The 14,426-nt window shown below is 49.5% G+C and overlaps 1 non-coding gene across 1 annotated transcript; it reads right to left on the bottom strand.

Annotated features, from left to right (window-relative positions):
• Window positions 1-7,583: 7,583 nt before the first annotated feature.
• Window positions 7,584-7,655, bottom strand: TRNAT-CGU (transfer RNA threonine (anticodon CGU)). Its single transcript has one exon. It is a non-coding gene; the product is annotated as a tRNA-Thr (tRNA).
• Between the last annotated feature and the right edge of the window lie 6,771 nt (window positions 7,656-14,426).

The following is a 14,426-nucleotide window of genomic DNA, read 5'->3' as shown; positions in this document are numbered from 1 at the left end:
CTGAAAACCCGAGTTCCTTTAGGGGGACTGTAGGGAGGAAGGATGGTACAGAAAAGCTTCGAGGCCGAGGGAGAGCTTTCCCAATATTGGAGAGGGATCCGAGTTAGGTGGAATCCCCTCTGGTGGGGACCTGATGCCTCACTCTCTCTCTCTCTCTCTCTCTCTCTCTCTCTCTCTGTGTGTGTGTCTCTGTGTCTCTGGAGACGCCGGGACGGGGGGAGTAACCACATGCCTCATCTTGAGACCAGTCTGGAGCATCCATAGGCCAGGATCCCCATCCTCAAGATGGCCAGGGCTCCAGGGACCATGGCAGAGGGAGGGATGGGTAAACGCAAATAATGACTGAGATGGAGTTGCCCTGCCTCTCTTCAGATGGAGCCTTGGAGTCAGGTTTAATTTAAATAATGAGACATACCTGCTAGTGGCCACGCAAAGATATTGGCTATGTTCCTGTCTTCTGTTTCCTGGCCTCACCAATCCAAGTCGTGCCTTAAGACTTCACTGTGGTGTGGGCTGAGTGGTTTATCTGTTCAGTTTGCCAGCTGGCCCCACACCCCACATGGCGATCCCAGGGCAGGGCAGACAGATGTGCAGGAGCAGGTGCTCCCAGGAGAGCAGCTCTGGGAGGGATGGAGGACAGATGGCAGCCAGGCACTGCAGAGGTGCCCAGTGCTGGGGCAGGGCGGGCCTCTGGCCCCAAGCCTCTGTAATCCCCATTTTGTGGGAGCCCAGGATTAGAAGGGAAGAAAGAGGGAGATGCCCTGACATTGCTGGTGATGCTGCCGGTGCTGGCAGGGGTCTGGGGTTCGTGCTCTGCTTTCTCTTCCCCTTTTATTACTGTCTCTAAATCTGACAAACCCTTTGGATCTCTGAGACTCGAGGAGCCTGGAGGAGCCGGTGTCCTGGGGGGATGAAAGTGCAGGGATGTAATGGGTTTACCCCAGCGCTGATCCCAGAGAAGCCCGCATAAGATTAAGATTTGCTCCCTGAGCTTGAAATCTCCCTGCTACCCCCTGACCACATCAAAGGACATGGCCGTAGGGGGCACCTAATTCCATCAATGGAATCAAAGCTGGACAAGAAAGGAAATCTGCAAACTTGGTGCAGCGTCAGGACACAGCTCACAAGAGAAAAGATAGATACACCAGGGCTCTGGCCTCCTCCACCGGGGTTACGTCCCAGGAAAGGTCCTGAGCCAGTCCACAAGCAGACAGGGCCTGTTCTTTGCTTCTTGAGGTGGTCACTGTGGGAAGGTCAACCACAAGAATTCAGAAAACTGGGCAGTGGGGCTGGGCCTGCCTCTGGGGCAAAACAGGACCCTGAAAGGGTTGGGACTCCTCTGTCTCTCACAGTTCTGTTAGCTCCCAGCTTTCAGAAAATGCTTTCACAAAGATGCTCCTTACCACCCGTGTTCCCAAAGCGTGGTGCTCATATGTGAGATGGTTTTAGGCTAAAAATATGTAATATATATTTTTAAAAATAAATTTCAAGAATATTGTGGTTACGATGAGGTTAAAATGAGCTAACTCAAAGACCAGTATTTAGTAAATAATAGCACAAGTGGTATTCAGCTGTGGCAAAAGTGATGGCAGTGGCCTGCAAATTACTAATTAAAAAAACACTCTTTAGGATCATCTTTAGAGAAACACTGCCTTAGAACGGTGGTTTTCAAACATTCAGTCATGTCCCGTGGTAGGAAATTTATCTATATAGGTATATAAAATGTTTTATGAAACAATTCTTATACACGCAAATATATCTGATGCAATCCTATTCTGTTCCATGAAAAAGAAATGCTGCTTGCAAGCTATTAAATTTATTTCCATGGGTTACCTCCCGCAGTTTGAAAAAACCCTGCCTTAAAGAATATCAACACGTGATGATGATGATGAAGGTGATGGTAGCTCTCAGCGAGAAATTTTTCAGTGCCAACACCCTGTGCGAAGAGCTTCTCCTTACAAGCTCACAGTGACCCTAGGTCAGAGGTATTATTATTGCCTACATTCTACAGGTGGAATTACTTGCCAGGGTCACTCGGCCAGTAAGTGCAGACCAAGAGCAGCCCCTCTCCACTCTGGGCTAGTGCACTCTTCCCACCAGCTCCCTCCGAGTAATTCACACGAGTAATTCACACCACGTTTGCCCTCCTCACAATGTAGTTCATCCCTCCAAGTCCGCCCGGCGGCTCCTGCCCTGTTTCCCCCCATCCGCAAATGACCTACAGGAGTCAGGCTCCTTAACAAGCTGACCTCAGAGCCCCTGAGATGGGGGTGGGGTGTGTGGTGTGACAAGGACAATCTAAATGTCCCGGCCTCCCTGCTGCACACATCCATCTCTGTGGCTGGGAGGGATCGACCTGCCTTGGGGACAAAATCCCATAGATCGGGAGACACTGACCTTTCTCTCTGGCTCCCCTCACTCTAGATTCTTCCCTAGGCCTTCCCTAGCTACTCTATTTGAAACTGCAGCCTCTTTTTCCATCACTTCTTATCCCCAACCCAGCATTTTTCTCCTTCCGTAGCCCTCATCCCCTCTAATATGCCACATCTTTAACTCGTTTGTATAGGGCCTGTCTCCCTGCTGCTGATCTTTGCCTCCGACTCCCAGGCTGTAAGTGCCACAGGGGTAGGACTTTTTGTTTCTTTTGTACACTACTGCATCCCGGTACACATAATGCAGCCTCAGCAAGTACGTGCTGAATGCCTTTCAGTCCTGCATACACTGCCCTGAGAGCTCAGTTTTTGCCATTACTGGATGGGCTTGGCTGCCCCCAACCCTCCCCCATCCAGGGCCCCCCCACCAGGGCTGAGCCACACACACAGAGGCACAGACACACTCTAACGCCTGTTGATTTCACCCTTTTCCACTCAGAGGATGACCATGTTCCCCGCCCCCCACCCAAGGCAGGAGGGCCACAGTCACCGCGGCCTCCAATGTGCAAACCGTGCAAGGTACTTAATATCAACCCCATGTTACAGTCCTGATTCTCTGCTAATAACGAACATGTGCCATCTCTCTAGCAAGGCATCAAGTGGTGTGACATGGCAGGGCAGGAATGAGAACCCCGATTTTACTGATACGGAAACTGGGCTTGAGGAGGTGAAATGATTTACCCAAGGTCACTCTGTACCGAGCTCTTTGCCCTCAACTTCCTCCTCCGAACCATCCAGCCTAACAGATGCCACGACTGCATCTTCTACAGTCACAGTTGTGCTGGGTTCTTTTCAGCTTCCTGCCATCAGTCAGAAAGAGCTCAGACAGAAGACACTGGGATCCTGGCGTCCTGAGGGAGAGAAGGACTGCAAATAAAATCATTTTGTATGTGAATATGGAATTCATGGGGCTGATTTTCTCAGCAGATTTTGCTCAGGTGGCAAATTTACATGGCTTTTGTTTCTCTCAGCCCAGATGGCTTGGACAGAAGGAGAGCCCCAGAGCTCAGGGGAAAGACAGGTTTTGGCATGAAATCTTTACAGCAGAAAAGCCACTACTGGGATCACCGATTCTGTCAACATCCAAGCCCATTTCACCGCCTCACTCCTGTGCAAACTCTGATAAGTTCTCTGCCTGGGGCCTCCGTTTATCATTGGCAAAACTGGGATGGGATTTTCTCTATGATTTCTCCCAGCTTCTCCTCTCTTGAGAAGACAGGACACAACCTTTGCCTGCAAGAAGCAGCAGGGGGGTAAAGTCCCCAGAAAGGAGCCGATTCTTTCCAGGTGTAATGATATTTCCGCTCTGAACGTGACCCAGAGAGTGAGGCTGAGAGGGCGGTGGGAAAATCCTGGAAAGTAAGGACACAAAGGAGCCCTGCTGGCTCAGAGTGCTAGCCACTCGGGGTTCTCAGAAAGGCTTTCTCTGGGCAGGGTAAGTGCCTGGAAGATGGGAGAGCCCTTGTTTCTGAAGATCTAGGAGTCTGTCTCTTGGGGAATCCAACGGGTGATAGGGAGTTTCTGTGTCCCTCCCTGGTTTCCACAGCCTGAGTACTGGGGTCAAGCCTAGTGATTTTGTTCACTATGTGCTTTTTCTATTGATCAGGGGTGAATATTAGACAAGAGAAGTACCTGCTTGCCCCATGGGCTGGCAAAGAGATGAGCCATCTCCTGGGTACATGTCAGGTTATAATCAAAGATGACTTTTCCAAGCAGATTTGTGCTCATCCTGCAGAAGAGCTTAACCCATGTCATAAAAGAGGTGCTTTCTGGATGATCTTGAACAAATCACTTCCCTTCTCTTTGCCTGTCTCTGTGGCTGTACAATGAGAGGGTTGGGTGGTTGCTTTCATTCCTATCAGACCATGATTCCAAACTGGCAAATTCTGTCCCAAAGTATAGGGTTGGACCTTTAGTGTTTGCTTATAAAAGCATCGACAGACAGTATTTGTTCCTTAATTTGAAATTTCATTTTATGTGCAAGGTCAGAGGGGTTGGCAGCTGGTGGGGGTAGGGGGCTTAGGGAGGAGAAAAGCACCCCTGCCTGCTTCGTTGCAACCTAGATCATGATACTGAGTGTCAACGATGATTGAATGAGGGCAGAAGTAGCCAAGATTGTTTGTGGTGCTCTGGCAAATTCCTGTTCGTCCTCCAGAGCCCAGGTATGACATCACCTCCTCTGGGAAGACCTCCACAACCCTTTAAGCAGGGTCCTCTCTTGTAAGAGGGCTCTGTCTCTGTACCAGATGCTGGAAACACAGACACAAACAAGACACTGTCCCATTCCTGAGGGGCCTCCCAGCTATGGTGTGAAACACGCAGAGGGGTCCCAGACAATAAGCTGTGACTCATTACCTGGGGTAATCAGAGGTTTCTCAGAGAAGGTGATACCCGAGTCTCGCCAAAGGGATGGAATCTGACTCTGATCCAGTGTCTGGATCTAGCTGCTAATTTGCAGGGAATACTGAGGACAGAAGAAATGGAACTGCACTAAGAGTCTGCAGTCAGCAAAGTCTAGACTACGGGAAACTCTCCAGGTCAAATGGGCCAGGTTCCTCAACAGACACACTGCAAGGCAATAAAAGGGAAGGAAGAGAATCCTAGTGATTGGAGGAAAAAAAAAAGCTTAAAAGACATATCAGTTTTTAAAATGGGCAAAGTTAAACTGCAGGGTATAAAGATGTAAAGATGTACAACAAGGTGATAAGTTAAAATGCAAGGAAGTGATCGATTACTGTGAGAGTAAGGGGTACGGTTGCCTCTGGCTGTAGGGGGTTGTGATTGCGAGGGGGGGGCACATGAAAGAGGTTTCTGGGTGTCTGGCAAAGTTCTCTGACCTGGGTGGTGTTCTACTTATAACTCATTAAGACATTCACTTGCTTTGTGTGGTTTCTGAAATTGTGTTTTATTGTACAATAAAAAATTTAAAAATAGATATCTCCAGGCTGGAATATTGGACTAAAACTGACGGCACAAGGCAAAATATATACACTTGCCAAATTCTGCTTTTAAGTCAAATAATATTTGCTCTCAGGAAAGAAGCAGCCTGACCTAAAGTAGTTTGTATTTTTAAAAATATCCTGGAGATTTTTAGCTGCCCACAAATGACTGTGCCTGCATACGTGGCTCTCCAGCTGCAGTCTCAAAGGCCCTGTGTTTGTCCTAGCCTCTGCGGGAGCCACTGTGGGGAGGTCCGAGCAAGGGGAAACTGACAGGGGGGAGGGGCTTCGTAGCTCTGGTCCTGCCCATCAGGGAGGACTGGCTGTAACTCTGGATGGGGGAGCCAGGGCCATATAGTCTCACCGCGAGGGCACCATGACCAAGTCCCACTGTGAAAGGGGATGCTATGATTCACTACTTTGGCAGCCCCAAGAGAGACTGGGCGAGGTGCTGGCTCGAGGCAGCCCCCCCCACACACACCGCTTCTCCAAGGGCCAAGCTCTGAGGTAGAAACTTTAAATTTCAAGCCAGAACGCATTTAGGAAACATCTCTTTCAACTCTCTAATTTTGCAACTAAGGAAGTTGAAATCCAGGGTATGTGATTCAACAAGGGTCATGCAATAAACTCAACACAGGTGTCCCCTTCTGCTTCTGCCCTCCCCCTTCAAGCCAATGACCTACCTCCAGTCTCACGGAGGTAAGTATAGATACCTGTGGGCCTACAAGGTAACTGCGAGGCCTCTCGGCTCCCACGCTCACCCTGGTGCTTGCATCTGACCCACCTGCACTTCCATCTCCTCTCACCAACCTTGACTTGGGATCCATACTTGACCCCTGCCTCTGGGGGCCCATGTTTCCCCCAACATCTGTATGTTGACCTCTTCTGTACCTTGACCCTCTTTTATTGACTTTGGCTTGGCTCATCCACTCCCCTCTGTTGGGGTAGAATTCTCTGCTCCAGCAGCTGCAGGAAACCCAGTGTCCAGCCTCCAAGTTCCTTCTCATCAGGAATCCAAACTAAGGGACAGGATTCAAGGCCATATCCAGTAGTTCAGGACCTTTCCCCTTCCTACCCCTGAATGTTTGGAATCTGAATGTCTGGAAAATCGATTTGCATTTAGGAACAATGCCATGATGACACTGGTACCCTAGCTCAGCCTTCCCTTCAAAAGCTAAGTGTATCTCTTCCATTTATTGGAATCTTAGGGGAAAAGATCAATATATTTCCCTGCTTCCTGAGCCCCATATCCTGTCTTCTATGATCCTGCCCCAAAGGGACTCTGCTGACATTCAATCCACCTGAAGCTCCACGTGGTCAACTGTGCAGCGGGACCTGCAGAAAGGTGTGTTTTTGGGTCACGTTAACAGAAGTATGAGATATAGAATGAGGGAGGTGAAGTAACATTAACGAGACTACACCTGGAGTAGTACATGTCACTTCAGTCCTGAGTGTCACAACTGAAGAAGGGGACAGATAGACCAGAGCATATCAGGAATGAGAGGCACTAAACGTCATGTCATATTAAATTGGTCTATTTATCCTAGAAATGACTTGGGGAGTATCATAACTGGCTAGGGGCCAGATTCAAAGGATCACACAGGCAGGCGCCAGACTTAAAGGGGTCAGTTCACAAGGGCCGGGAAAGGAAAAGGCACCGGCCAGCTGAACAATGTGGTTGGCTTCCTAGACAAGAAGGCAGACAGCGAGCACCACGTGGAGAACTCACCTTTCAAGCAAAAACCAGAAACCAGAAAACACTGCTCCAGAAACTCAAACGCCCGTTCTGTAAATTTCTCCCACCCTCGAGACGCGCAAAACCACTGAGACCGGACGGACCTCTACCTCCACCCTACCCGCCGCTGGCGACACCAATGCCTAGCGCGGGCCTTAGTGCCCCCACAGGTAACACAAGGATCCCAGGCCAGCCCCGCCCTGCCCAGTGCGGCTGGGCGAATGGAGGTTCGGGGAGAGGAGACGCAGGGCGGCCAGCGAAGAGCGACATAGCTGGTACCCGCGAGCCCTGGTGCGCTGGCTCGGCTTGCGTTGGTGACCGACCGCGTAGCCGAGGAATGCGGGTGGACGGGGAAGGGTGGGACTGGAGGACGCCTGAACACAATATGAAAAGTAAAAAGATGCCACACCGCAGAAGAAAGAGGTGATACACATGGGAACATTGAAGCCCCCACTATCGACCCCCAACTCAAGAACCAGGCACGGACGGGGTTCGAACCCGCGATCTTCGGTTTACGAGACCGACGCCTTACCACTTGGCCACCGCGCCTGACAGCCGAGGGAGCGGTGGAAGCTCTCAGTGGAGGGGAGGTGGCGCAGGCGCGGGAGGGGCGGTGCCTCGCCTCCGGCCCCGCCCCCGGCCCAGCCGCCCTGCCCTCCAGACCCGCTGTTCGGGACCTAGCTCTCGGAGCCGCTGGGGCCCTCTCAGCGTCAAGGCCAGGCGTCCGCGTCCTGCCCGCGGCGGGATCCGAACTCTCGGCGCCCTCCGGCCCGGCCCCGCCCCGCCTCTAGCGCCCCCAGGGGCACGGCGCCTGCGGAGAGACCCAGTGGGCATTCGAAAAGAGCGGCGGCGGGCGGAGAACCCAGGTGGGGAGAAACCATGACCGACGCCTGTGACGGAGCCGAAGCGGAGACTGCTGCGGCGAGCGAGCCAGGGCAGAGCGTCCGCGCTGGCGTCTCCGCCGGCTCGGGGCGCCGCCGTGTGACCTAGGCCGGGTCATTTCCATCCGATCGGCAAGATACTGGGGCAGCGCGCTGGAGCTCCGGCCGAGTCCACGGGGAACCGAGGGGGCAAGAAGGGCGGTGCAGGCAGGAACGGGACTGGCCCTCTGAGAAAGATGCAGGGAGCCGGGAGGGATGGGCGCCACGCTGCAGGGGCGAAGCGAAGTGAGCGCGCCTGGCTGATCCCTCAGGGGCGGCCGTCTGTGTAAGCCAAACCTTCCTCGGTTGCTCTCACTACCCTCTTGCCTTTCAGCCTCTGGCACGGGCCTCGGGCCTGGAGACTCCGAGTAAACATCTGTTTGTGGCCTTGCCCAGGAGGGTCAGGTGTGGGCGCACAAGAGATGCCCTAGGGATGTTCTGGGGACAGTGCTAGACTGACCAGCTGGAGGCGACCTGAATGGAGGAGTCTGTTAGTCTGGCCATACCACGGAACAGTAGGACACTCTTACAAGGAATGATCTAGATTCAAAGGAACGATTACCAGCATAGAAGGAGCGCAAAAGCACATGTGATTTTAAGATGTAGAACAATACGTGCCATTTACTAAAGCAAAGGGAAAGACACACAAAGTAGATAAAAGTAAAAACATTAGAAAAATAGGGGGAGACTGGAGATAGGGACCAAAGGGGAGTTTACTGGTAATGTTTTGTTTCATATTCTGTGAAAGAGGCAAAAAGCTGAGAGGTTGGGGATACGTGTGTTTATTATGATACTGAAGGTTTTGTATTTTCTTTAAATTGAAAAGAAAGGAAGGGAATTCCCTGGCCGTCAAGAGGTTAGGACTCCGCACTTCCACTGCAGTTAGGCACGGGTTCGATCCCTGGATGGGGACATAAGATCCCGCATGGCCGCCAAGAGGCGGCCAAAATAAAGAAAAAAAAATTTTTTTTTTTTAAAGGAGACGAAACTAGGTCCCTCTGTCCTTGTTTGGCCTGTGGCCATAGCGTCTATTCCGGGAGAGGTGAGTGGGGATGGGTGGGGAAGGGGAGCTCCCGTCCTAGGGCAGGGCGTGGCCAACTGCCAGCCTCCCTCAGGCCCCAGCCCTCCTGTACACAGGCGTCAGGGGTGGGGACACAAACCAGACCAATCCCTCCATTACCGAGCCTGCCACCACCACTGCCCAAGTCATCCTTGTGTAGAAATTTTTTAAAAATATAGTTGGTGGAGATTTGGGGAAAGTCAGGAAAGCTATAAAAATCACTGTCAACCATTTTGAAATGTACAATAGTGTTAACTACCGGCCCATGGCTGTGTAACAATCTCTGTTTCATATTGCAAAAGGGAAACTCTGTACCCACTGAGCAGCAACTCCCCTTTCCCTCCTCCCCCAGCCCCTGGCTACCACCGTTCTGCTGTTCGTAAGAATTTGACTACTCAGTCATATAAGTGTTTTTCTTTTTGTGACTGGCTTATTTCAGTGAGCATAAGGTCAAGGTTCATCCGTGTTCATCTACATATGACATGATTTCCTTTTTTAAGGCTCAATATTCCATTGTATGTTTCTTTATCCATTCATCTGTCATTGGACATTTAGTTTACTTCCACCTCTTAGCTATTGTGAATCATGTTGCAATGAACATGGGGGTGCAAATATCTCGCGATCCTGTCTGTATTCAATTCTTTCCGATATACACACAGAAGTGGGAATACTGGATCATATAGTAATTCCATTTTTAATTTTTTGAGGTATCTCCCAACTGTTTTCCGTAGTGGCTACACCATTTTACAATCCCACCGTCTGTGCACAAGGGTTCAGATTTCTTCACATCAGTGCCAATACTTGTTTTGTTTCTATAGTGGCCATCCTAATAGGTATGAGGTTGTGTAATTTCTTTGTGCTTGGATTTGTATTTCCCCCTGATTAGTGATGTTGAGCATATTTTCATATGCTTGTTGGCCATTTGTTTTTCTTTGAAGAAATGTCTCTTTAAGTTCTTGGCTAATTTTAAAATCAGGTTATTGGGTTTTTGTTTGTTTGGGTTTTTTTAGTTTTAGTTCTTTATGTATCCCGGATGTTAACCTCTTATCGCATATATGGTTTGCAAATATTTTCTCCCATTCCTTAGTTGCATTTTTCACTCTGTTGATTGTTTCCTTTACTGTGCAGAAGTTTTCTGTTTGATGTAGTTCCATTTGTCTATTTTTGCCTTCGTTGCCTTTTCTTTTTGGTGGCCTCTTCAAGCAATCAATCATTGCCAAATCGAAGGTCCTGAAGCTTTCCCCCTATTTTTTCTTCTAAGAGTTATATCAGCTCAGGTCTTATGGTTAGTTCTTTAGTCCATTTTGACTTAATTTTTGTATGTGGTGTAAAGTAAGCATCCAACTTCATTATTTTGCATGTGGATATGCAGCTTTCCCAGCACCATTTGTTGGAGACAGGAAAGTTTTTAAAAAGCATAAAAAGGAGAATTCAAAGGACGCGTAGTCTTACCAGAGAGAAGCACAATGCCTGCGTTCTTGTACGTATAAAACACACTAATTCATTCTTTCCGAGATACATGGGTTGTTTTTTTTTTTCCACGTTATAACAAATTAGAAATCAATATGACAACTGGTTATAGTTGGAGTTTTACAATTGGCGATTTTTTTTAGTGGCACGTAAGTTTTTTAAATCGATGCATTTGATGAAATGGAGTATATATATATATAAAATACAGTTAGGAGAATCAGACTCATATTTTCACATTCGTATATTTCATGGTGTCCTCATTTTTCTCACCATTGTAAGATGAGCACGTCCCACGTCTTTAAAAGGGGATCATTTCATGGACTGTAACAGGCATACAACTCTGGTACAGGATGTTGATAGCAGGAGAAGCTGTGCGTTGGCGGTGGGAGGGGTAATATGGTAACCGTGCTTTCCATTCAGTTTTGCTATGGACCTAAAACTGCTCTAAAAAATAAAGTTCAGGGGCTTCCCTGGTGGCGCAGTGGTAGAGAATCCGCCTGCCGATGCAGGAGACACGGGTTCGTGCCCTGGTCCGGGAAGATCCCACGTGCCGCGGAGCAACTAAGCCCGTGAGCCATGGCCGCTAGGCCTGCGCGTCCGGAGCCTGTGCTCCGCAACGGGAGAGGCCACAACAGTGAGAGGCCCGCGTACCGCAAAAAAAAAAAAAATAATAAAGTTTATTTTTTAATACCTTTAAAAAACACTAAAAGAAAAAAAGGAGGTAATTCTTGAATCTTCTGCTCTGACTCCCGTGCTGTGAGTCGCAGCCAACCCTGGGCTGCGCTGGGGCTGCTCCTTGGTGGGGGTCCCTGTGGGCCTGGCCCAGGAGCCTGATTTTGTCCTTCTTCCAGCAGTGAGCAGCCGTAAGAGCATGGTCTAACTTCCGTTTCCTAAACTCACATGTACCATGTTTAATATAGAGCTTTTGCCTTGGGAAAGATGCTTTGAAACTTGACCAAAAGGTGAGAGCTGGTTCCAGAAGCTCCTAGCTGACAATCAGGCCATACCTACTTCCATGTAGTACAGTGATAAGATCATCCAGTCATTCAACAAATCCTCAGTGAGCACCTACTAGGTGCTAGAATCTTTTCTCAGTGCTGGGGCTATAGTGGTAAACTAAGCATCACAGATCCCTGCCCTCATGGAGCTTCTATTCTTAAATAAGCAAAACGTATAGTATATCAGATGGTGATAAGTACTAGGGAGAAAAATAAAGCAGAGAAGAAGGATGGGAAGTTCTGCAGGTAGGATGGAGGGTGGTAACTTTAAACAGAGAGATATAGTAGATTAAAAGCAGTCACAAATTCTTTGCTGCTTTTCCCACCCAAAGGTAGAGTCTATTCCCCATCTTTTTTTTTTTTTTTTTGTGATACGCAGGCCTCTCACTGTTGTGGCCTCTCCCATTGCGGAGCACAGGCTCCGGACGCGCAGGCTCAGCAGCCATGGCCCACTGGCCCAGGGGCCCAGCTGCTCCACGGCATGTGGGATCTTCTCCGACCGGGACACGAACACGCGTCCCCTGCCTCGGCAGGCGGACTCTCAACCACCGCGCCACCAGGGAAGCCCTATTCCCCATCTTTGGGTATGAGCTGCCCGTCTGGCTTGCCTTGACCAGTAGAATGTGGGCCAAGAGATGGTGTGTAAGTTCTAAAGCTTAGGTCTCAAGAGACTTGTAGCTTCTGCCTTTGCTATCTCAGAAGCCTGTCCTGAGACCGCTGTGTAAGAAAGGCAGTCTAGCTATTGGAGGATGAGAGGCCGTGAGGCATCTCGCAGCCAAAAGCCAGCACCATCTACCAGACACGTCAGCTTGGCCACCTCAGGCCTCCCAGCCCCGCTGACCCCTCAGCTGAGGGCAGCTATATAAGCAACCCCAGGCACACCCTGCAGAGGAGCTGCCAGCCTACCCACAAAATGGGGAAAATAATAAATTGTTCTCATGGTAGCGTTGTGAGGGTAGTTTGTTACTTAGCAATAATAGTTGCTAGATATAGGAGGTTACATACAACACACTTTCTGGTTCTAGGTTTGTGGGTTGGGGGGTTATTTGCATGGAGTAACAGAAACTTTTGTGATGCTGGATGAATGAGGCAGGGGCCACGCCCAGTGGCCCCTCAGAAGTTATTTAATCTCAATTTCCTCATCCACAAAATGGGAGACTTTGTTCGCTATTAGCCACAGCCCTATATTAATTAAAAATTAACCACCTTCTTCATTATTCACTGCTGAAGTGAGCAGGGGTGTGAGATGCCGCTTGACCCTTTTTCCATAGGTGCCTGCGGTAGCAACCTGACACTTTCCCTTTCCTCAAGTTTCACAGTCCCTTGGCCAGCACGAAGGCTCTAAATTAAGGCTGCTGCTAGTAGGAGAAAAAAGTCAACACACGTTGAAACCTTTTTGGAGAGTGTATGGCCACATGTGGAGACATTTAAATTAAGGCTGCTTTTCATACTTGGGGTTAACGCGGTTTGATTTTTTTTCTCTCTTTCTTCCCCTTCTCAGTGTTTAGTCGTTTACCTTTTCCCAACTCCTCCACCCGTTGGTAGAGCCTCTTCCCTGGTAACAAAATACTTACAGGTGGCTGTAATTTAAAGGGTCGGGGCGGGCTTACAGGTGGATCACAGGCTAAATAAGTGGGGGAGGGATAAATTGGAGGATTGGGACTGACACATACATACCCCTATATATAAAATATCTATAATAACTAGTAAGGACCTACTGTATAGCACAGGGAACTCTACTTAATACTCTGTAATGGCCTATATGGGAAAAGAAGCTAAAAAAAGAGTAGATATAGGTATATGTATAACAGATTCACTTCGCTGTACACCTGAAACAAACAACATTGTAAATATTTTTTTTTTTTTTAATTTTTATTGGGGTATAATTCAGGCCTCCTCAGAAGGCCCCAAACAAGGCAGGAGGCTTACTGAGCACCAGCGCTAAGCAGCTACAGCCCTTGGGATCCTTCCTTTCCCTGAACACGATCCTGCTGTGATGGACAGTCAGGAGTCTCCATGGGGGCTCCCGGACAGTAAGAGATCTACTTGGTTGAGATCAGAGCACTGATGGACCAAGTCATTCCCCAAGATGGGTCCTGTTTGGGTGGATTTCTTTTGGGAAAGTTGGATCTCCTGAAAAGAAGCCTGGTAGGGCTGAAACCGCTGAAGACTTGCTATCTCACGCACCTATTGCTGTGTGACCAGCTACCTCAAAATGTAGAGGTATGCAGAGAGATGTGAGGTGGGGCTCCTTTGTACCCACCCTCACCTCAGAAAATGGAAACATCTGAGGGCTCTCTAGTGGGACAGGTTGGACTAGACCCTCTCCTAGTCTCCTTCCTGCCTTGACAGCCTCCGGAGTTGACGTTTACGGCATCCCCTCCCCCACCCCCCAGCACCACCACGATTGCAGGCCGAAGCACTGAGGGTCTGACCTGATGCTGCCGGAGACCCGAAGAGTCCAGTTTTTGGTCTGGGGGTCGCTTGCTGGAGTGGATAACTGAGAAGGCCACGTGGAGACAGAGGGGGCCAGTTGGGCTAGAACGCATGGGATGAGGGTCTCACAGGCTCCCCTGGGCTTAGTGACACCAAACTGAATCTGGAAAGTGGGCCCAAACTTCAGCACCTTTGTCCTCTGGGTTTGGGCCTTTCAGGAGCTCCAGCAATTTTTGTTGTTGTTGTTGTTAAACCCAGAGGCCGCATCAGTGTTACGGAGCCCAAATCAGAACCCAGTAGCAAAGTCAGAGCTTGGAGAGAAAGTCAGGGCCAAACCAGGGATGGCAGGAGAATGAGGGGGAACTTCCTGCAGCCCCAACTCAGCCACCTGGTGCGTTCCAGAAGGACTGGCTTGAACCTGGCTCTGGGCTTCCTG

This window comes from Kogia breviceps, chromosome 19 (assembly GCF_026419965.1).
Source record: "Kogia breviceps isolate mKogBre1 chromosome 19, mKogBre1 haplotype 1, whole genome shotgun sequence".
In the NCBI taxonomy this organism is placed as follows: domain Eukaryota; kingdom Metazoa; phylum Chordata; class Mammalia; order Artiodactyla; family Physeteridae; genus Kogia; species Kogia breviceps.
Note: the sequence above shows the minus strand (reverse complement) of the source record. Positions and strands in the feature narration are given on the sequence as shown.